Genomic DNA, 23,383 nt, shown 5'->3' with positions numbered 1-23,383 from the left:
AGACATATCTAAGAGTTCAGAGATCACACAGAAACTTAAAATAATACAGTAAGACAGGTCTGATTTCAAAGAAAACTACCGAATTAATCATTACTAGCTTTAACTATTCCTACAAGAAATCACAGTGCTAAAACATACATGTGAGCACAAGGCAGAGTGCTATTAAGTTAGATGCTCAAAGTCAAAATGCTTCCAGTCTCTTGAGAGAAATAGTATTTAAAAAATACTAGCAATCATTTATCTAAGGCCCTTCCCAAATTACATTGTTTTTGACACTTAGGTTTTCCCAGTATTCATATTGCATCATCGTAACACCTGGTCTGAGTTCTCAGGCCACAAATTGCATTATTTAGCAATCTAACACCTACTCAGAAACTTACAACAATACAAGGCATTTCACATATACATTCTAGCAGAAACTAGAGCAATAAAGCACCTTCCACATTTAAATTCTAGTCATAAACTTTATCCTTAAAAGAATGGGCATGAAACCTTTATCCAGCCGCACTGGAGCCAAATTGTAAAACATTAAAGAGATTCATAAGATCTTTTCAACTTAAAAAGAAACATTTGAAATACTTGACTTGGTTTTCCTTACAGCAGATGGGAATGTTGCAACAATCTTGAAGTTCACATTTTACAGTGTTTTCTTGCATTTAAAAACACAAGTCTGTATTTTACATTTATTTATGCAGTTGATAGAATTATGTATTAAATTCTATTTGACTAGGCTGCCTGCCTTTGCCCATCTCTCCCCAATCATCACATCTCTTCCCCCCCGTAGAACTCAAGCAAGTTTTTCAAGTGCCCCTTGAGAAACGTCACTTGAGAATGTCAGGTCTATCTGGATGTACCTCACCCCATTCCCTGCCTTGACAGCCCATCTGCATTAGCATTACTACTCCCACTGCGGTGCTGCACTGACATATAATATGCTTGCAACCCCAGACTCCATCTTAGCAACTTGGCATTTTGCTGTCTGGCTCTGTTTAACCATGTTAAAGGGTTGTGATCTGTCATCACAGTGAATTTTCTTCCATAAAGATAAGGCTGAAGTTTTTGTAGTGCACACACTATGGCTAGACATTCCTTTTCTACTGCTGCATAGCATTCCTCACTGGGTTGGAGCCTATGACTGAGATAAACCACTGGCTGCTCTTCTCCCTCTGAAGAAATATGGCTAAGTACAACCCCCACCCCATAGTTTGAATCATCCACCTGCACAACAAAGTCTTTGCTGTAGTCTGGACTGGCTAACAAAGGGGGTCCTCCCAAATCTTCCTTAAACTTTTGAAATGCCTGCTCACATGCTGGGGTCCACACTACATTATCTGGCCTATTCTTCCTTGTCAGGTCTGTGAGGGGAACAGCTATGGTACTATAACCGGGAACAAACTTTCTGTAGTACCCTGCTTTCCCTAATAATGCCCTCATCTGCGTTTTGGTAACAGGTGCAGGCCATGCCTGAATAGCTTCCACTTTGGCAGGTTCTGGCCTTATCTTACCACTCCCCACTCTATGTCCTAGGTAGGAGACCTCTGCCATACCCACCTGACATTTGCTCGGCTTAATGGTCAACCCTGCCCTCTGTAGTCTGCCTGGCACCTCCCTAATATGCTGAAGGTGCTCTTGCCAAGAACGGCTGTAGATAGTAATATCATCCATGTAAGCAAGGGCAAGCCCTCCTGCTCTGCTAAGATATGATCTACCTGCCTCTGAAAAGTCGCTAGGGCAGACTTCATCCCAAAGGGCATCTTTGTTAACTAATAAAAACCAAAAGGAGTCACAACAGCTGACTTCTCTTTAGCACTGGGAATCAATGGCACCTGCCAGTAACCTTTGGTAAGATCAATGGCTGTAAGATATTTAGACCCACCCAGCTGCTTTAGGGCCTCATCTGTCCTAGTCATGAGATAAGCATCTGCCTCTGTGAGACTATTTAATTTCATGTAATCCACACAGAACCTAGTGCTGCCATCCTTCTTTGGCACCAACATCACTGGTGAGGCCCAGGGACTGTTGGACTCTTGAATCACCCCTAGTTCCATCATCCCCATGTACCTCCTCCCTCAGAGTCTGTTTGACTTTCTCAGACACCCTATAAGGGGCCTGCCTGATAGGCCTTTGGGGTCCTGTATCCACCTGGTGCTGCACTAGGTGGGTGCTCCCTAGTTTCACAGTGAACATGCCCCCATATTCCTGCAACACTGCTTGGATTTCTTGAACCTGGGTAGGAGATAGCTGCTGGGAAATTGCTACCCCTTCCACCGAGGTGTCATCCTGAGCCTCACTGAGGAGATCAGTCACAAGATCTCTCTCAGACTCCTCCTGCAATCCACTGCAAATGCTCAGCACAAGGGCCTCCCTATCGTGGTAAGGTTTCATCATGTTAACATGGTCCAATTTGTGCCCCTGTCATCTGCTTAGCACTTCCACCATGTAGTTAATATCACTTACCTTTCTTACCTCCTTGTAGGGTCCCTCCCAAGCTGCCTGCAACTTGTTGTGTCTGACAGGAATGAGAACCATCACCTGCTGCCCTACAGCATACTCTCTAGCTCGAGCATTCCTGTCATACCACACATTTTTCTGTTGTTGGGCTTCTGCCGGGTTTTCCTGGGCCAGGCCCATGAGTTTCCTGAGCCTTGTCCTGGGGTACAGGACATATAACACAACAGACTCCTTGTGAAACTCACACTCACCTGCCCACTCATCTCAAATTAAATCTAGGGGTCCCCTCACCCTATGCCCATACAGCAACTCAAAGGGTGAAAAACCTGTGGAATCCTGGGAAACCTCTCAGTAAGCAAACAACAGATGGGGCAAATATTTGTCCCACTCCCTCTTAAACTGATCTGCAAATGCCCGTATCATGGACTTGATTATAGAGTTTAACCTCTCAACAAGAGCATTAGTCTGGGGATGGTAGGTGGTGGTCTTCATGTGCTTCATCCCACAAGACTTCCACAGACAAGCCAGCAGGTCTGACATAAAATTGGCACCTCTGTCAGACAGTATTTCCTTTGGGAAATCTACCCTGCTGAAAATCTCTAGCAAAGCATTTGCCACTTTCTCTGCCTCAATGGAGGACCAAGCCCCTGCCTCAGGGCATCGTGTAACAAAATCTACAATCACTAGGATATACTATATACCTGTGAAACAACTTGGGGTACTCAGTCCATAGCTACCATCTGAAATGGCTCCACAATCACAGGCAAAGGCATCAAAGGAGCTCTCACCTTGTCTCCTGCCTTGCCTTCCTTTTGGCAATGCTCCCAGGTCCTGCAGTACCCTGTTACATCTCTGTAAATTGCAAGCCAATAGAAGTTTTGCATAATACTCCTCTTTGTATGTTTTATGCCCATATGACCTGCAAAGGGAATATCATGGACTATGGCTAGAAGTGCCAGACTGTAAGCTCTAGGCACTACCAACTGCTGTATTATCTCACCTTTGAGCCCTCCCTCAGGGGTCCACTCTCTGTACAGTAAACTTTTGTCCTAGTATACAGATTCCCCCTTCCCTTGAGAATCAGGTGCTTCCACAGCTACGTGCCTCAGGCCTTGCAAAGTAGGGTATGAGAACTGAGCATGCCTCAAGTCTCTCCTTATAACCCTTCCCAGCTCCCCTTCCACAGGAAGTCTGGCATCCTCTGACAGTGGTGCCTCACTGTCAGCCTGGGTACTACTAATCATCTCTACCTTTGCAGTTACCCTGTCCAAGGGAACATTAGTACCCACAAGCAGCTGTGGCTCACATTCAGTCTCACTGCTACAGCATAGCTCACTCCCTGAAGTAACCACCTCAGCAGTCCTGGCTGCAAGTATGTAGTCTGTCTGGTTCTTCCCCAGGCTACCAGACCCACATGCTTGTCTCCTAGCCTCACTGCATATAACTGCATAAGTACATAGTACTGCTTCATCCAAATCCTTCCCTCTCAGGACATCTGCAGGATGGTAGTTCCATACCCCTGTTGTCTCAAGGCAACCTACTGTTGGCATTTTGTCTTTCCCACTTACTGGCTCCCTCACCTTTGGTTCCCCACCTTGCCTCTGTGGACATCTGTATGCCACATAGCCCCACTGGTTACATTCAAAACATTTAACCCTAGCTCCTGGATGTGTACCTGGACTAGTGGCTTCCCCTGCTACTGGCGGATTCTGTTGGGGCAGTCTGTGCTGCCCACCATGGATTCCTTTAGTCCCATGAGCAGTACTGGGGGTCCTGTTCCTGTGCAGGGCTTCCCTGCTTGCTAGGTATAGGTCTCCCTTCTTCCCCAACTCCTCTGAAGTAGCACACTGTCTATCAGCTAACCAAATCCTTGTGTCCTCAGGCAAAGTGCTAAGGGCTTGTTCAATTACCAAAAGGTCTGCCAGCCCTTCAGAAGTAGTGACCTGACATCCGCTCACCCAGCTATGAAAGTAAGTTCTCAGTTCAGCAACATATTCTCATACATTTTCATCTGCCTTGCATCTATGCTCACGAAACTTTTTCTTATACATTTCAGGTGTTAGCTTAAAACATTCTAATAAATGTCTTTTTACAGCAGTATAATCAAAACAGTCAGTGTCATGCATTTTTTGCTAAAGAAGTTACAGCATTACCATGGAGTAAGGGGGTCAGGAACAATGCCCAGAGCCTTTGGTCAGCTTCATACTGTTTACATACCCTCTCAAACATATGAATGAAGCTATCAAAATTATCCCCCTCTTTAAACTGTGGAAGACATTTACTGACCTTTTGTGCTTCTGGGGTCCAGTTACTCCCTTCCCCATTACCCTCCATGACTCTGGCGAAGAGTCAGTATTTCCCTCTTATGCCTCCTCTGCCGTTCATTTTCCTCAGCTTGTAGGCTCCTCATTTTGTCGGCTGACTCTAGTTCCATACGCCTGGCCTCCAACTCAAGTCTCTTTAGCTCCAGACGGATTTTTAAGTCCACTGCAGAAAGGTTGAGCTGTCTATTCTCTGAGGATATTGTATCTCCATTGTCAGTCTGATTGTCCTCCAGGCTGCTGTTTTCTGATGCAGCTGTAACCAAGGCCGCAATCAGGTCTGCTTTCCATGCACCAGTCCCCTAGCCTGGCACATTTCTGCCAGCTGGCTCCTTGTCAGCTTTCCATAATCTTCTGCTGACATGCTGCCTGCTCACCCTGACTAACACTAAGCTAACAAAAGAAATAAAACAATTGTCATCTGAACTCTGAGTATATACTGCATGGCTGTTTTAGAGTACAAAACACTTCGAGAGATCACTGTACATAAGCTACAGGAATTCGCTCTAACCACACCACTACAAGCCAATTAGTATGTGAAGTAGATCCCACCACTGCCAAACACTTGTGATGACCATGCCCTGGCCCAGCAATCAAGGATCCTCAATCCTCACCACTAACACCAGGGAGGTCGTCTCCAATAAGAGGAAAGGATAACTAATACACACAGTAAAGTACAATTTCCCTTAAGTGCACACAGAGATCACAGTCAGTCTGGGGCTGGTTGCTCTTTTGCTCACCAGGTCCCCAATAAGACTCCCCACTGGCACAGCTATAGAGTCCAGGTCTCAGCCTAACTGGGCAAGCTAAAACCTCCATTACCCTCTCTGTCCAATCAGTGCTTCATATCCCTGTGAATTAGCTAACACAACACACACACTTTGAGATAAGTATTTATACAACTTCACAGACACTCCTGGGAAAGGCTGACACAGATTCTCAACTGTGCTCCTTTACCCAGACTATACAGTAGTAATTACTGCCACCACCCAGTTAATAATATCAGCTACTAAAAGGCCCTTAAAAGGGTGTCCAAATATTACTGTGCAATATTAATATCCAATGGTAGTATGACTAACAGTTAAGGCTTACTTTAAAGTGGCCTATTACAATAACCTCTATAAATATGCAGTGTACTCTAGAGCTTATCTCTACACAAATCAGCCACAGGTAGGAGGTTTTAAAAATATTTAATAATAAATAACTAAAACACAAGACAAAACTACTGCACCACAGAGATATTTAAGAGTTCAGCGATCACACAGAAACTTAAAATAATACAGTAGGACAGGTCTGATTTCAAAGAAAACTACCTAATTAATCTTTATAAGCTTTAACTATTCCAGCAAGAAATCACAATTCTAAAACTTACACGTGAGCACAAGGCAGAGTGCTGATAAGTTAGATGTCCAAAGTCAAAATGCTTTCAGTCTCTTGTGAGAAATAGTATTTAAACATTACTAACAAACATGTCTCTAAGGCCCTTCCCAAATTACATCATTTTTGACACTTAGGTTTTCCCAGTATTCATATTGCATCATCTTAACACCTGGTCTGAGTTTTCAGGCCACAAACTGCATTATTTAGCAATCTAACACCTACTCAGAAACTTACAACAATACAAGGCATTTCACATATACATTCTAGCAGAAACTAGAGCAATAAAGCACCTTTCACATCTAAATTCTGGTCATAAACTTTAGTCTTAAAACAATGGGCGTGAAGCCTTCATCCAGCCACACTGGAGCTGAATTGTAAAACTTTAAAGAGATTCATAAGATCTTTTCAACTTAAAAAGAAACATTTGAAATACTTGACTTGGTTTTCCTTACAGCAGATGGAAATGTTGCAACAAACTTGAAGTTCACATTTTACAGTGTTTTCTTACATTTAAAAACACAAGTCTGTATTTTACATTTATTTATACAGTTGATAGAATTATGTATTAAATTCTATTTGACTAGGCTGTCTGCCTTTGCCCATCTCTCCCCAATCATCACATCTCTTCCCCCCCGTAGAACTCAAGCAAGTTTTTCAAGTGCCCCTTGAGAAACGTCGCTTGAGAGTGTCAGGTCTATCTGGATGTACCTCACCCCATTCCCTGCCTTGACAGCCCATCTGCATTAGCATTACTACTCCCACTGCGGTGCTGCACTGACATATCATATGCTTGCAACCCCAGACTCCATCTTAGCAACTTGGCATTTTGCCGTCTGGCTCTGTTTAACCATGTTAAAGGGTTGTGATCTGTCATCACAGTGAATTTTCTTCCATAAAGATAAGGCTGAAGTTTTTGTAGTGCACACACTATGGCTAGACATTCCTTTTCTACCGCTGCATAGCATTCCTCACTGAGTTGGACCCTATGACTGAGATAAATCACTGGCTTCTCTTCTCCCTCTGAAGAAATATGGCTAAGTACACCCCCCACCCCATAGTTTGAATCATCCACCTGCACAACAAAGTATTTGCTGTAGTCTGGACTGGCTAACAAAGGGGGTCCTCCCAAATCTTCCTTAAACTTCTGAAATGCCTGCTCACATGCTGGGGTCCACACTACATTATCTGGCCTATTCTTCCTTGTCAGGTCTGTGAGGGGAACAGCTATGGTACTATAACTGCGAACAAACTTTCTGTAGTACCCTGCTTTCCCTAATAATGCCCTCATCTGCGTTTTGGTAACAGGTGCAGGCCATGCCTGAATAGCTTCCACTTTGGCAGGTTCTGGCCTTATCTTACCACTCCCCACTCTATGTCCTAGGTAGGAGACCTCTGCCATACCCACCTGACATTTGCTTGGCTTAATTGTCAACCCTGCCCTCTGTAGTCTGCCCAGCACCTCCCTAATATGCTGAAGGTGCTCTTGCCAAGAACGGCTGTAGATAGTAATATCATCCATGTAAGCAACGGCAAGCCCTCCTGCTCTGCTAAGATATGATCTACCTGCCTCTGGAAAGTCGCTAGGGCAGACTTCATCCCAAAGGTCATCTTTGTTAACTCATAAAAACCAAAAGGAGTCACAACAGCTGATTTCTCTCTAGCACTGGGAATCAATGGCACCTGCCAGTAACCTTTGGTAAGATCAGTGGCTGTAAGATATTTAGACCCACCCAGCTGCTTTAGGGCCTCATCTGTCCTAGTCATGAGATAAGCATCTGCCTCTGTGAGACTATTTAATTTCATGTAATCCACACAGAACCTGGTGCTGCCATCCTGCTTTGGCACCAACACCACTGGTGAGGCCCAGGGACTGTTGGACTCTTGAATCACCCCTAGTTCCATCATCCCCATGTACCTCCTCCCTCAGAGTCTGTTTGACTTTCTCAGACACCCTATAAGGGGCCTGCCTGATAGGCCTTTGGGGTCCTGTATCCACCTGGTGCTGCACTAGGTGGGTGCTCCCTAGTTTCACAGTGAACATGCCCCCAAATTCCTGCAACACTGCTTGGATTTCTTGAACCTGGGTAGGAGATAGCTGCTGGGACATTGCTACCCCTTCCACCGAGGTGTCATCCTGAGCCTCACTGAGGAGATCAGTCACAAGATCTCTCTCAGACTCCTCCTGCAATCCACTGCAAATGCTCAGCACAAGGGCCTCCCTATCGTGGTAAGGTTTCATCATGTTAACATGGTCCAATTTGTGCCCCTGTCATCTGCTTAGCACTTCCACCATGTAGTTAACATCACTTACCTTTCTTACCTCCTTGTAGGGTCCCTCCCAAGCTGCCTGCAACTTGTTGTGTCTGACAGGAATGAGAACCATCACCTGCTGCCCTACAGCATACTCTCTAGCTCGAGCATTCCTGTCATACCACACATTTTTCTGTTGTTGGGCTTCTGCCGGGTTCTCCTGGGCCAGGCCCATGAGTTTCCTGAGCCTTGTCCTGGGGTACAGGACATATAACACAACAGACTCCTTGTGAAACTCACACTCACCTGCCCACTCATCTCAAATTAAATCTAGAGGTCCCCTCACCCTATGCCCATACAGCAACTCAAAGGGTGAAAAACTTATGGATTCCTGGAAACCTCTCTGTAAGCAAATAACAGATGGGGCAAATATTTGTCCCACTCCTTCTTAAACTGATCTGCAAATGCCCGTATCATGGACTTGATTATAGAGTTTAACCTCTCAACAAGAGCATTAGTCTGGGGATGGTAGGTGGTGGTCTTCATGTGCTTCATCCCACAAGACTTCCACAGACAAGCCAGCAGGTCTGACATAAAATTGGCACCTCTGTCAGACAGTATTTCCTTTGGGAAATCTACCCTGCTGAAAATCTCTAGCAAAGCATTTGCCACTTTCTCTGCCTCAATGGAGGACCAAGCCCCTGCCTCAGGGCATCATGTAACAAAATCTACAATCACTAGGATATACTATATCCCTGTGAAACAACTTGGGGTACTCAGAGAACCCACAATATCCATAGCTACCATCTGAAATGGCTCCACAATCACAGGCAAAGGCATCAAAGGAGCTCTCACCTTGTCTCCTGCCTTGCCTTCCTTTTGGCACTGCTCCCAGGTCCTGCAGTACCCTGTTACATCTCTGTAAATTGCAGGCCAATAGAAGTTTTGCATAATACTCCTCTTTGTATGTTTTATGCCCATATGACCTGCAAAGGGAATATCATGGACTATGGCTAGAAGTGCCAGACTGTAAGCTCTAGGTACTACCAACTGCTGTATTCTCTCACCTTTGAGCCCTCCCTCAGGGGTCCACTCTCTGTACAGTAAACCTTTGTCCTAGTATACAGATTCCCCCTTCCCTTGAGAATCAGGTACCTCCATAGCTACGTGCCTCAGGCCTTGCAAAGTAGGGTATGAGAGCTGAGCATGCCTCAAGTCTCTCCTTATAACCCTTCCCAGCTCCCCTTCCACAGGAAGTCTGGCATCTTCTGACAGTGGTGCCTCACTGTTAGCCTGGGTACTACTAATCATCTCTACCTTTGCAGTTACCCTGTCCAAGGGAACATTAGTACCCACAAGCAGCTGTGGCTCACATTCAGTCTCACTGCTACAGCATAGCTCACTCACTGAAGTAACCACTTCAGCAGTCCTGGCTGCAAGTATGCAGTCTGTCTGGTTCTTCCCCAGGCTACCAGACCCACATGCTTGTCTCCTAGCCTCACTGCATGTAACTGCATAAGTATATAGTACTGCTTCATCCAAATCCTTCCCTCTCAGGACATCTGCAGGATGGTAGTTCCATACCCCTGTTGTCTCAAGGCAACCTACTGTTGGCATTTTGTCTTTCCCACTTACTGGCTCCCTCACCTTTGGTTCCCCACCTTGCCTCTGTGGACATCTGTATGCCACATAGCCCCACTGGTTGCATTCAAAACATTTAACCCTAGCTCCTGGATGTGTACCTGGACTAGTGGCTTCCCCTGCTACTGGCAGATTCTGTTTGGGCAGTCTGTGCTGCCCACCATGGGTTCCTTTAGTCCCATGAGCAGTACTGGGGGTCCTGTTCCTGTGCAGGGCTTCCCTGCTTGCTAGGTATAGGTTTCCCTTCTTCCCCAACTCCTCTGAAGTAGCACACTGTCTATCAGCTAACCAAATCCTCGTGTCCTCAGGCAAAGTGCTAAGGGCTTGTTCAATTACCAAAAGGTCTGCCAGCCCTTCAAAAGTAGTGACCTGACATCCGCTCACCCAGCTATGAAAGTAAGTGCTCAGTTCAGCAACATATTCACATACATTTTCATCTGCCTTGCATCTATGCTCACGAAACTTTTTCTTATACATTTCAGGTGTTAGCTTAAAACATTCTAATAAATGTCTTTTTACAGCAGTATAATCAAAACAGTCAGTGTCATGCATTTTTTGCTAAAGAAGTTACAGCGTTTCCATGGAGTAAGGGGGTCAGGAACTGTGCCCAGAGCCTTTGGTCAGCTTCATACTGTTTATGAAGACATTTACTGACCTTTTGTGCTTCTGGGGTCCAGTTACTCCCTTCCCCATTACCCTCCATGACTCTGGTGAAGAGTCAGCATTTCCCTCTTATGCCTCCTCTGCCGTTCATTTTCCTCAGCTTGTAGGCTCCTCATTTTGTCGGCTGACTCTAGTTCCATACGCCTGGCCTCCAACTCAAGTCTCTTTAGCTCCAGACGGATTTTTAAGTCCAATGCAGAAAGATTGAGCTGTCTATTCTCTGAGGATATTGTATCTCCATTGTCAGTCTGATTGTCCTCCAGGCTGCTGTTTTCTGATGCAGCTGTAACCAAGGCCGCAATCAGGTCTGCTTTCCATGCACCAGTCCCCTAGCCTGGCACATTTCTGCCAGCTGGCTCCTTGTCAGCTTTCCATAATCTTCTGCTGACATGCTGCCTGCTCACCCTGACTAACACTAAGCTAACAAAAGAAATAAAACAATTGTCATCTGAACTCTGAGTATATACTGCATGGCTGTTTTAGAGTACAAAACACTTTGAGAGATCACTGTACATAAGCTACAGGAATTCGCTCTAACCACACCACTACAAGCCAATTAGTATGTGAAGTAGATCCCACCACTGCCAAACACTTGTGATGACCATGCCCTGGCCCAGCAATCAAGGAGCCTCAATCCTCACCACTAACACCAGGGAGGTCGTCTCCAATAAGTGGAAAGGATAACTAATACACACAGTAAAGTACAATTTCCCTTAAGTGCACACAGAGATCACAGTCAGTCTGGGGCTGGTTGCTCTCTTGCTCACCAGGTCCCCAATAAGACTCCCCACTGGCACAGCTATAGAGTCCAGGTCTCAGCCTAACTGGGCAAGCTAAAACCTCCAGTACCCTCTCTGTCCAACCAGTGCTTCATATCCCTGTGAAGTAGCTGACACAACACACACACTTTGAGATAAGTATTTATACAACTTCACAGACACTCCTGGGAAAGGCTGACACAGATTCTCAACTGTGCTCCTTTACCCAGACTATACAGTAGTAATTACTGCCACCACCCAGTTAATAATATCAGCTACTAAAAGGCACTTAAAAGGGTGTCCAATTATTACTGTGCAATATTAATATCCAATGGTAGTATGACTAACAGTTAAGGCTTACTTTAGAGTGGCCTATTACAATAACCTCTATAAATATGCAGTGTACTCTAGAGCTTATCTCTACACAAATCAGCCACAGGTAGGAGGTTTTAAAAATATTTAATAATAAATAATTAAAACACAAGACAAAACTACTGCACCACAGAGATATCTAAGAGTTCAGCGATCACACATACACTTAAAATAATACAGTAGGACAGGTCTGATTTCAAAGAAAACTACCTAATTAATCTTTATAAGCTTTAACTATTCCAACAAGAAATCACAATGCTAAAACTTACACGTGAGCACAAGGCAGAGTGCTGATAAGTTAGATGTCCAAAGTCAAAATGCTTTCAGTCTCTTGTGAGAAATAGTATTTAAACATTACTAACAAACATGTCTCTAAGGCCCTTCCCAAATTACATCATTTTTGACACTTAGGTTTTCCCAGTATTCATATTGCATCATCTTAACACCTGGTCTGAGTTTTCAGGCCACAAACTGCATTATTTAGCAATCTAACACCTACTCAGAAACTTACAACAATACAAGGCATTTCACATATACATTCTAGCAGAAACTAGAGCAATAAAGCACCTTTCACATCTAAATTCTGGTCATAAACTTTAGTCTTAAAACAATGGGTGTGAAGCCTTCATCCAGCCACACTGGAGCTGAATTGTAAAACTTTAAAGAGATTCATAAGATCTTTTCAACTTAAAAAGACACATTTGAAATACTTGTCTTGGTTTTCCTTACAGCAGATGGCAATGTTACAACAATCTTGAAGTTCACATTTTACAGTATTTTCCTACATTTAAAAACACAAGCCTGTATTTTACATACACTTATTTAAACAGTTAATAGAGTTATGTATTAAATTCTATTTGACTAGGCTGTCAGCCTTCACTCATCTCTCCCCAATCGTCACAGTTGCCATAAGATATTTCTGTAAAAATGATAAGCAGTCTACACACTTACTTAATGCCCAATGATGATTTTATAATCCCATCCAATGTACCATTTTAGCAAGCCCATTAAGTCCAGTCTGCCTTCTTCTGCCAGCAAACCAATCATCCTCATATTCCTCTGCATGACTTGATCTCCACTGTAGTCCTGTTGCTGTTCTGCATTCTTTGCTTGAGCACCCAGCTCCTCCATTCTGCTTCACCATTTAATATTCTGTTGTCTAACTGACATCAGGGTATCCTTTTGAATACACAAGAACTCAGCATCCTCAACTCCAAACATTTGCAATTTTTTATGCACCCTTTCAAGGGTCCAGAAAAGTATCACATAACTAGTTTTGGTTCAGTGTCCAGCTCTGGACATCATTATTGTCACTACACATCTCCTCCACAATAACATTTTCAATCAATGATTCAATTTTTATGCCCACATTTAAGTATGGACTTTAAGACAGTAAAATTACCATCGTAAGCATCAAATTATCTTCATCACCAAAAAAATAATTTTAATTTGCCATGATGAATGTAGCTAACAGAGAGCCATTCAACTTAAGCACCACCCACTTCCCAGCATCATAATAATTATTAAACTATGCCTTTGTAATGGCATTCAAATCTATTATATAACTTTTAAATACAATATGAAAAGATTGACAATTGCAAGTAATGAAGTCACCAGTAAATAAAATTACATATAAGGTATACTGAACCTGAGTCATGGCTGAAATGAGTCACTAGACCAAAATATCCACTTCATGAAAAACAAGTAAAATAAAATAAGTAACTGACTATCTGGTCAAGTCATTTTTCCTACTTCTTTCTTCAGTCACCTGCATGATCTAGTCTGAACATATATATTTTCTAGGCATATTTTTCCTGCTTTCAGGCCCAATTCCCTGCATTAATGTTCAACATTCCTTTTAGTTATATTACTTAACTCTGCCCTTAACCACTACAGTAAGCTGCACAAATGTCTACATTTTATTTATTTATTAGTTTTACTGACTGGAAGAGGCTGACTGAGCATAGTAAAAAAAACCCTCTTCAGTGGCAGCATGAGGAGAAAAGCTCCACAAGAAATACCATCTGTAAAATAATGCAATGAGATAAAGCAAATAGTGCAGTAAAATGGTGTTCATGGGTTCATAGGTTCATAGGATGGTACTAGGCTATCGGCCTTAGGGCCTATACAAGCCTAGCCATAACAATTCCCTGACTATTTCTTCCCACACTGTTTACTTCCCTGGAACCCTGTCTAGCAGGGCGACATGTGATCCCCGGGGTGAATTTCCTTTATCCCATTCAATCATCAAGGTTCCTTTTGAAGAGGGCCAAAGAGGCGCTCTGCTTGACATGTATGGGCAGTCTATTCCAGAGTCTGGGGTGTCTCTGGGTCAGGAATCTATCCCTCCAGCATGTTTTGTTTATTGTGATGACAAAGTTTAGATCCCTGGAGTGTGTGGCTCTGAGGGATTGGGATTTCTTTAAGTGTAGCATGTCCAGCAGCTCTGGGTTTGACATGGCCTTGTATGTTAAGCAGAGATCACCTTGGAGTAGACAATATGCAACAGAGTATAAGTTTTTTAAGATGGTCAGCATAGGGCATTAGCTTTAGGCCTGTGATTCTTTTAGTGAGGTATTTCTGCGGCCTTTCCAGTTGTTGCAGATGTCTTGAGAGGTACATACCAAATGGGGCATTGTATTCTATAATAGGTCTAATGAGGGATGAGTACAGTGGAACAATGACCTCCTTTTTTCTGGATGAAAAACCCTTAGTGATGAGGTGTGCCACCTACAAGGATTTCCTGACTGTTGTGGCAATGTGGTTATTGAAGCTGAGACCACTGTCCACCTGTTTCCCTAAGTCTCTTAACACACTTTTGGTGTTTAGTGTACTGCCACCTATGTGGTAATTCACGGGTACATGTTTTTCCCAAAGGGGATAACTATACATTTCTTGGCATTGAGCTTCAGCCCATGGCTCTGGCACCAAGCATCTGTTTCTGTAAGGCCCTTTTGTAGATTATCCACATCATTTGGGGATTCAATAATGGCTCCCAGTTTGCAGTCATCTGCGAACTTTGTTAGCCAGAGTCCCTTAGTGTTGACCTGTACCTCAGAGAAGTACATGCCAAACAAGAGAGGTCCCAGGACTGAACCCTGAGGTATTCCAGTTGTCACTTGTCTGGAGATGGATTTGAAATCAGCTACTTTTACAGTGTGAGTTCTGTCAGTAAGCCAGTTGGCAACCCATCGAGTGACATAGGGATTAATGCCCAGCTTAGTAAGTTTATCTATGATTCCAGAGTGGGGGGGTGGTGTCAAAGGCCTTGGTGAGGTCCAGATAGGCTGTGTGGACTGCCTTACCCTCGTCCACGGCTCTGGAGACTGATTCAAAGAAGTCAGTCAGGTTCATGAGAGAAGATCGGCCCTTCACAAACCCAAACTGGGTGGGGTCCAGTGTTTTAAGGTTGTCAATGTCTTTTTTTATAAGTTCCATGATAATACGTTCGATGGCCTTGCAGATCAGGCTCATCAGACTGATGGGGTGGTAGTTCCCGGGATCCAAGGTGGATCCCCCCTTGTGGAGTGGGATAACTGTAGCTGTGCGCCACTCAGTGGGCATGAAGCCTGAGGTGAGGGTACAATTAAATATGACACTTAGGTGAGGTGCCAGTTCATTTTATAGTTCATGTAGTACACAGCCCGGAATGTCATCTGGTCCCATGGATGCTGTATTCTTAGCTTTGGAGAGTGCATTTTTAATCTGTGTGGCCGTTATTACTGGAATTTGGCAATCTTCCGGTATTGAGATGGGCCATTTAGGGGGTGAGAGGGGGGTGAAGTTGGCACCGAATCGATCTGCCAGGATATTGGCAATATCCTTGGGAGCAGTACATTTAATGCCATTCTGTTGTAGCTCAGGGCAGATCTGAACATTGCCATTTAGATTCTTGACATAGTTATAGAATGCCTTGTGGTTGTCTTTGGAATCTTTGGCAATTTTATTTTCGTAACTAGCTTTGGAGGATTTTATGAGGGATCTCAGCTTCTTACTGAGGCTGGTAAAGGAGTGTTTTGCATCCTGGGATTTTCCTCTTTTCTGCAACAGTTTCTTCCTTTTGTTGTAAAGTTTGTTTATGGCAGGGGACCACTAGATTGGCTTCCTTTTTTTGGAGGAGAGCATCTTGGTTCTATTTGGGATGGCACGATTCATGCATGAGTGGATGTGCTCTTACAGTGCCTTAGTGTAGGACTCAGCAGTTGAACCTTCAGTTCCCGTCTGCATGGGTGTCATGAAGTTTGTAACTTCTGACTTGAGTAGCATGAAGTTGGCTTTGAAGAAATTTTTTATGGAGATTTCCTTACTGGGGGGGTGGGATGTGGATGTTAAGGGTGATTAGCTTATTGTCTGACCTGACCAACGAGGGTGTGACCATAGGTGTGGAGCATCGATTTCCCATGTTGGTAATGACCAGGTCTAGGATATTGGAGCCCCTGGTGGGACTATGGATTAGTTGACCAGGGTACTGGAATTTATGAATTCCAAGAACCGTTGGGCAAAGGTGTTGGTACATGAGTAGTTTTCCCAGTTAATGGCAGGATAGTTGAAATCACCCAGTATTAGGGTGTTTGGTTGTATATTAATATTTCCAGTATGTTTAGAAAGGTGTAGGGAGAATCTTGGGGCATGGTGGGGGATCTGTAGGAAGCTACTATTTGGATTACAGTCTTACCTAGTGTTAGTTGCACCTGGAGAATTTCAGACACATTATGTTGGGCAACTAACCTGGTGGTGTGAATATCCTTGGTGAATATGGACACTCCTCCACCTTTAGTGTTTCGATCCTGGTTTGGTGGCTGAAAAGTGTGGTAAGAGTTGTAGTCTGGTATTGCAGGGGTGCTCTCTGGAGCCTTGAACCAGGTCTCAATTACTGCACAGATATCGATGTTCTCCATTTTTAGGAGTGCCTCGAGAGAGAGTGCATTTTCAGGTTTAGACTTCTAGCATTGAGTAGCATTACCTTCAGATTTTGCATGCTTGTACCTGTTATGGTGGTGGTTTTGTCCTTTGAACTTTGCCTAGAAAAGGCACTATAGGGGTGGCAAGAGCCTTAGCCAGTAACCTGAATCCCAGGGACGACAGGTGCAGACCATCTCTGGCAAAGCATTGTGGTCTGTTGATCATTTCTTCCCAGGCAGACAGATACTTGATCTCTTTTGAATGACTCCAGAAGTTTAGCCAGTTGTTGAAGTCAATCATTTGTCCTTATATTTTGGCTGTCTAGTGCAGTAAAAAGATATTACCTGTTATTTTTATGATATTATTTTATATAGATATAATTTCACACTTTTCTAAATATTTCAACAACCAAGTTTCATAGTTTCATAGTATAGTACTAGGCTATCTGCCCTGGGGCATTTGTAAGCCTAGCCATTGTGATGTGGCTTTTGCCACCCCATGAAATGGTACAAAAATGTACAGAATAAATCTAGAATACTGTGCCTCTGTCTAGTAGTGACACAATGAAGGTCCCCTTATATAATAGAATTAGTTTACTGTGCCCCTGTCTAGCAGTGACCCAGATGTGACCCCTGGGGTAAATTTTCAATCTCCCATCCACTCATCAAGATTTTTTTTGAAGAGAGTTAGTGAGGGGCTCTGCCTAATACGAACTGGGATCCTGTTCCAAAGCATGGGAAGCCTTTGGGTTATGAATCTATCCCTCCAGCATGTCCTATTCATACTTGTGCCGAGGTTTAAGTCTTTAGCTCTCGTGGTCCTGATGGATTTGGATTTTTTGAGGTGGAGCATGTCCATCAAATCCTGATTGGACATGGCCTTGTACGTCAGGCAGAGATCACCCCTGAGCAGGCGGTATGCCACTGAATAAAGCTGAAGTTTCTTTAGTCTGGCAGAATAAGACATATGTTGGAGATACTTGATCCTTTTGGTGAGGTACTTCTGTGGTCTCTCCAGCTGTTGCAAGTGCCGGGTGAGGTACATACCAAATGGGGCATTGTACTCAATCATGGGTCTGATGAGGGAAGAATATAAGGGTACAATGACATCCTTGGATCTGGATGTGAATCCCTTCATGATGAGGTGTGCAAGGTAGAATGTTTTTCTAACCACTTTGGCAATGTGGGTGTCAAATGAGAGGTCGCTGTCTACTTGGGTCCCTAGGTCTCTGATTACTTTTTCCGTACTCAGTGGGTTGCTGTCTATGTGATAATTTGTGGGTACTTTGTTTTTTCCAAAAGGGATGACTATACATTTTTTGGCATTAAGTTAAGGCCGTGACTATGGCATCAGTTGTCCGTTTCAGTGAGGCCTTTTTGTAGTGACAGAACTCCTTAGCCTCATATGAAAGTTCTCAGCTAGATGAATAAAATGCTGCTGACAGTATGCGTGCAACTTGAGTGGTTGCTGAGATATTGTAAGTTGTTTACAAAATATTACAAACATAATAGCTACCATGTTTACTGTCACTTATAAAATTCAGTTTAAAACCTAGAATCTAAAGAATACTACCACTATAAAAATAGTTTGTGCTGAAGGATTTGCCATTTATACTTTTTTCATAAACCCCTATGGTTCCAGAGATATGAACATTTGTTAGAAATGTAAGGACATAATTTTATTGTGTCAAAAGGCTTAGGCTCCGCCCATTGCAAGTTACAGTGCAAACTTCCTAAGCTCCATTGGAGTGAATGAGTTAATATGGTTTGCAGCTGCATGTGGGTGGTCCCAGTTCAGTGTAATCTGGGAGGAAAAGTCCAATGCAATATGACTTAAAATGTGCAGAATACATTAGCAGATTTACTAAAGATGTTATGGACAATTTCAACGTATGTCAAGTTATCAACCATCACTAACGTCATTATTTAAATCTCATTTGCTCCATTGACAGCCTCCCAGACAAACCTATGATTTTGGGGTAATAACCCAGCTTGCTTCATCATTATTTCATTACATTGATTGTTTAGACCAAGTATGATAGTTTTGTTTTGATGCCCCCCCCCCCACCATAGGAAATTATGTGACAGCTTCCCTTATTAATACATAATCCAAAGAACAACCTGTAAGTTGATAAGCAAGAGCCATACTTTCAGTAGCATCTGCTTTCACAAGGTAGTCATTTTAGCTGAAAATAAATGTTTTGAAAGCTTTTTGTTTTGCAAGGTGACTCTCCACCTTTTTCATTACACGGTCCAGACACTATGTCCAAAATCTATCTGCTGTCTGTGTTCCCAAAGGTTTAGTCTTGGGAGCTATCTTACCTCTGGCTATTCCACTACGTCTTGCCATATTATTAATATTGTTTGGGATGATGGTAATCCTTTTCACACCATGTTGTAATCAATATAGACTGCCACGTTTTAATAGCATGGGTGATCCTTTTTTCCGATGGTGCTGGTCTCACCTGCACAATGTTATCTGCATGTGCTAGTTCTTTGTGTCTGCCCTTAGTTTAATTCACTCATGTTACTGAACAGAATAATGTTCCTTGTTTAGGAGACCAAGGTCACTATTTGGGGGGGGGGGGTGACAGCAGGTACTTTTATTAAATGTCGGCACTGACTTAAAAAGAATAAAATAGGTACTAAGGCTTAGAGGCATTCAAGTTGTGTATTTTCAGACTCAGGTGTCAAATGGTCTGGTGGAATCATCTGGCAGTTACTGGAGAGGACTAAAACTCTGAGATGCTAATGAGCTGCTTCCTGTGCTGGAGTACAGGGTTTAATTCCTTCCACCTCCATTTGCTACTCTATGACTCTGAGAAAGTCACATAACTAATCTGTGCTCCATGGTTACCCTTGATAAGGAGCAATTGCATCCAGTGGGCTTACCTAGAGAACACATAGGTTGAAAAATCACAAAAGCAAGCACCAGTTCCATAACTTTACCTGATACATTTAATATCCATCAGTAATAGAATATTGTTTGCCCCTTTCTTCCCTGAAATAAAACTTCCATGGAGTAAATTAATAATGTTTCAAAATAAGGACAATTTCGCTTTTAGGATGGCTGCATAAAGACGCATGTCATTCTATAGCATAGAAATGGGATGGTGTTTGGAATATAGTACATTATCCTGTTCCACTTCTGGAAGTATTTAGCATGTTTAGGAAGATCTTCTGGCAAGTAAAACATCTGTTGTTGGGATTTGTTTGCCTTTTTCAATACAGCATGACACATGATAGTCCATCTAGTTAGAGGGGTATGTGTTTTTGTGTCCAAATCACTGTCCTTATTTCTCCCTTCTCCATTATTTTCACTTTTTCAATTGTATGTTCTTTGAATAATTTTGGTAAAATGACACCCAGAATAAAATATAAAATAGTTTTGTGTAAACACGAAAGACGGTTATTTTCTGTCTGCCGTATGTTATTTTTCATGCAGTTTCCAAACCATAATTTAACTCTTCATCTGTAGCATTACAGTTTTGAGTGTTGTCTTTGTTCTTTGCTTCCACCTACATTGACAATAACTTATTGATAACTTATTGAAACCTCCTTTTACAACTCCTGTGTTAACCTACCTCTACATTTTAGAGCTGCAAGCCCTGCTAGTAGCCTCGGTTGCAGTACAATCTTTGCCCACTAGGTGGCTCCCTCCTCCCAGGTCTTTTCCCCTTGCAAATTTTTCTCCATTATACAAATCTCTCTCAAACAACCACTATACTTTATACTTTGCTATCTGATAGACCCATTCCTACCCCACTACTTCCATATACTTCTCAACTGTACAACGTATTATCTCCTTTAAAAACTTACCCTAACAATCAGCACTCCACTGATTGTTTTCCCTGCATTTTGTTCTTCTCTGGCTCTTCCCGCTCCATTCGCCCTTCGGGCTCACTCCGCTCCCCTACCCTGCCCTCAATTTCTACCCGCCCCCACTACTCCTAAACTTATACTACCCTAACCACTCCCCTGCTTAATTGGCCACTCCTACTAAACAATTTCATCCTATCACAACTCATCCCCTACACATCCATTCCCCTATTCCCAATTCTCCAACACTCAAACTCCTCCATCACCACTCCCAAATTTCTCTTAGATTTACCTACTACCATAGCCACCATGTATCCACCAACTCCCTCCTCATCCCCAAATCTGAAACCACTGTGCTACCTCATACCCCCACTCATAATACTTTATGTCCTCACTGCCTATGAATTTCACTACCTGTCTAATTCTCAACACTCTACATCAAGTACAACAGTCTACATCCAAACACACACCCCTCCCTCAATACAACCCCACTTCCACTCCTACAGCAATACTCCAAAACATCTCCATCCTATACTACCTACATACTTAAACCCAAGGACTAAGAACTATTACCAACTCCTACTAAATTTCACCAAACTCATACAAAGTCTACGTAACCTCATAGCCGACAGTGACATCCATCCTAACCCTGGCCCAAGCTCACCAACTATCACTAACCCCATAGATAGAACTCCTACCAACATAACAAGCTCACGTAATGCCCCCAAATTATTCCTAGTCTGTCACCTAAATATCAGAAGTATAAATAATAAACTCCACTACCTGCATGCACTCCTAGATATACACTCACCTGACGTATTCTGCCTTACAGAAACCTGGCTTAAACCCACTATCCCTGACAATGAAATATTACCCCCCCCACTACAATATAATAAGACTTGACCGTAAAGGGAGAATAGGAGGTGGAGTAGCCATCCTATATAAATCCTGTCTAGAGTTAACCACAATTAACACCCCACTTGACCTAATAACTACCAACACCGAAACAATAATCTCAAGAATTCAATTTAACAAAAACAAATCTATAAACATAGTATGTAGTTATATTCCTCCAGGCAATAACATAAACACCTTAGAAAGCACACTCCAATGGTTAGCCTCCACCCACCCCCAATAAACAATCATACTTGGAGACCTCAACATCGACTGGACAACTTGTTCAGCACACTTCCCAACCACTCATATTAACTTACACGGTTTCTCCCAAACTATTACTACCCCCACCAGAATCAACAAATCTAACAAAAAGGAAAGCATTATAGACTGGATCTTAATAAATAACAAACCTCAGTTTTACAAAGCAGGCACCCTACCTGAGGAAATGAGCGACCACCTCCTAACCTACATAATTAGAAAAAGAGAAGACATGCCCCACCAAACCACCTTTAAAACCCTCAGGTACAAAAACTTTAACCTAAATAGTTTCCAAACTGATCTAACCTTATGCAAATGGGCCAATCTTAAAACACAACCCCTTGACCAAGCAGTTTCAGAATTCAACACCACTTTCCTAGCCATCTTAGACAGGTACGCTCCCACACGTAGAATCAGAACCAAAAACAAAATAGCGCCATGGCTAACAAATACTACTAGACAAAAACTTACTTCTAGAAATAGAGCATGGACCTCAATGAGAGCCACCAAATCCCCACAAGCCCACATAACATTCAAACAGATAAGAAATGAAGCTAAAAGATCTATTATGTTAGACAAGCAAAACTACTATTTCAATTTACAGCAAAAGCACCAAAATCAGCCTCAAAGATTCTGGTCAGGTCTGACTAAGCTACTCCACCCAGGTAAATCGTCTACCACCACCCCCTCATCAACCTTACAACTACCCCCTGAATCGGTAGCAAATACCTTTAACACATTTTTCACTGAAACCATCAAGTCCCTAGCCAATAATCTATCTCCCTCCTCTTCTTCTACAATCTCACCTACTCATATGAACCCACCACCCTTAAAATTTTAGCCTATCCCCACAGCCTATATCAAATCTTTACTTAAGAAATTAAAACCTACCACCCTTGCAGCCAACCTACTTCCCACAGAATTCCTACAAAAGTCTGCTAAAGTAATAGCTTACCCTATCTCCATCTTAATCAATCATACTATCCAAGAATCCTACATCCCCCCTATTTGGAAAATTGCTCACATTCTTCCACTTCATAAAGGAGGTAACTCCACTGAACTCTCTAATTACAGACCTATTGCCATACTATCTCACCTAGCCAAAATAATGGAGAAATGCATACAGAAGCAACTATTAGCCCACCTTACTCACAATTCTCTCCTAGTCTCATCCCAGCACGGCTTCAGACCAGCCCACAGTACAACCACTGCCCTTCTCTCCTTCTCTCCTTCTCTCACACAATAAATCACAACGTAATCAAAACCTGCTCTCCTCTGCCCTCTTCCTTGATCTATCAAAAACATTCAACATGGTAAATCACAACTTAATCTTAGATTCTCTCAAGTCACTGTCCATAGAAAACTCAGTATGTAAATGGTTTCACTCATACCTAAATGGTCGACAACAAGCTGTCTTGTGGAAAGATAATCTATCCCCCCTTCTACCTGTCACCCTTGGAGTACCCCAAGGTTCTATTCTGGGTCCCCTTCTTTTCTGTATATTCATCAATGATCTGCCCAAAGTTATACCACAGGCAACTTCCATACAGTACGCAGATGCTTCTACACTAATCTGCACTGCCTCTACTCCCACAGAATTACAATCCCTAACCCAGACTACCTTTAACAAAGTAGAGAACTGGCTTAATAATCGTCTTCTCCTATTGAACCC

The sequence above is a fragment of the Protopterus annectens genome, chromosome 4.part0 (assembly GCF_019279795.1).
Source record: "Protopterus annectens isolate FY-2018-M chromosome 4.part0, PAN1.0, whole genome shotgun sequence".
Lineage (NCBI taxonomy): Eukaryota > Metazoa > Chordata > Ceratodontiformes > Protopteridae > Protopterus > Protopterus annectens.
The sequence above is the reverse complement of the archived record's forward strand: the minus strand, read 5'-3'. Positions refer to the sequence as shown.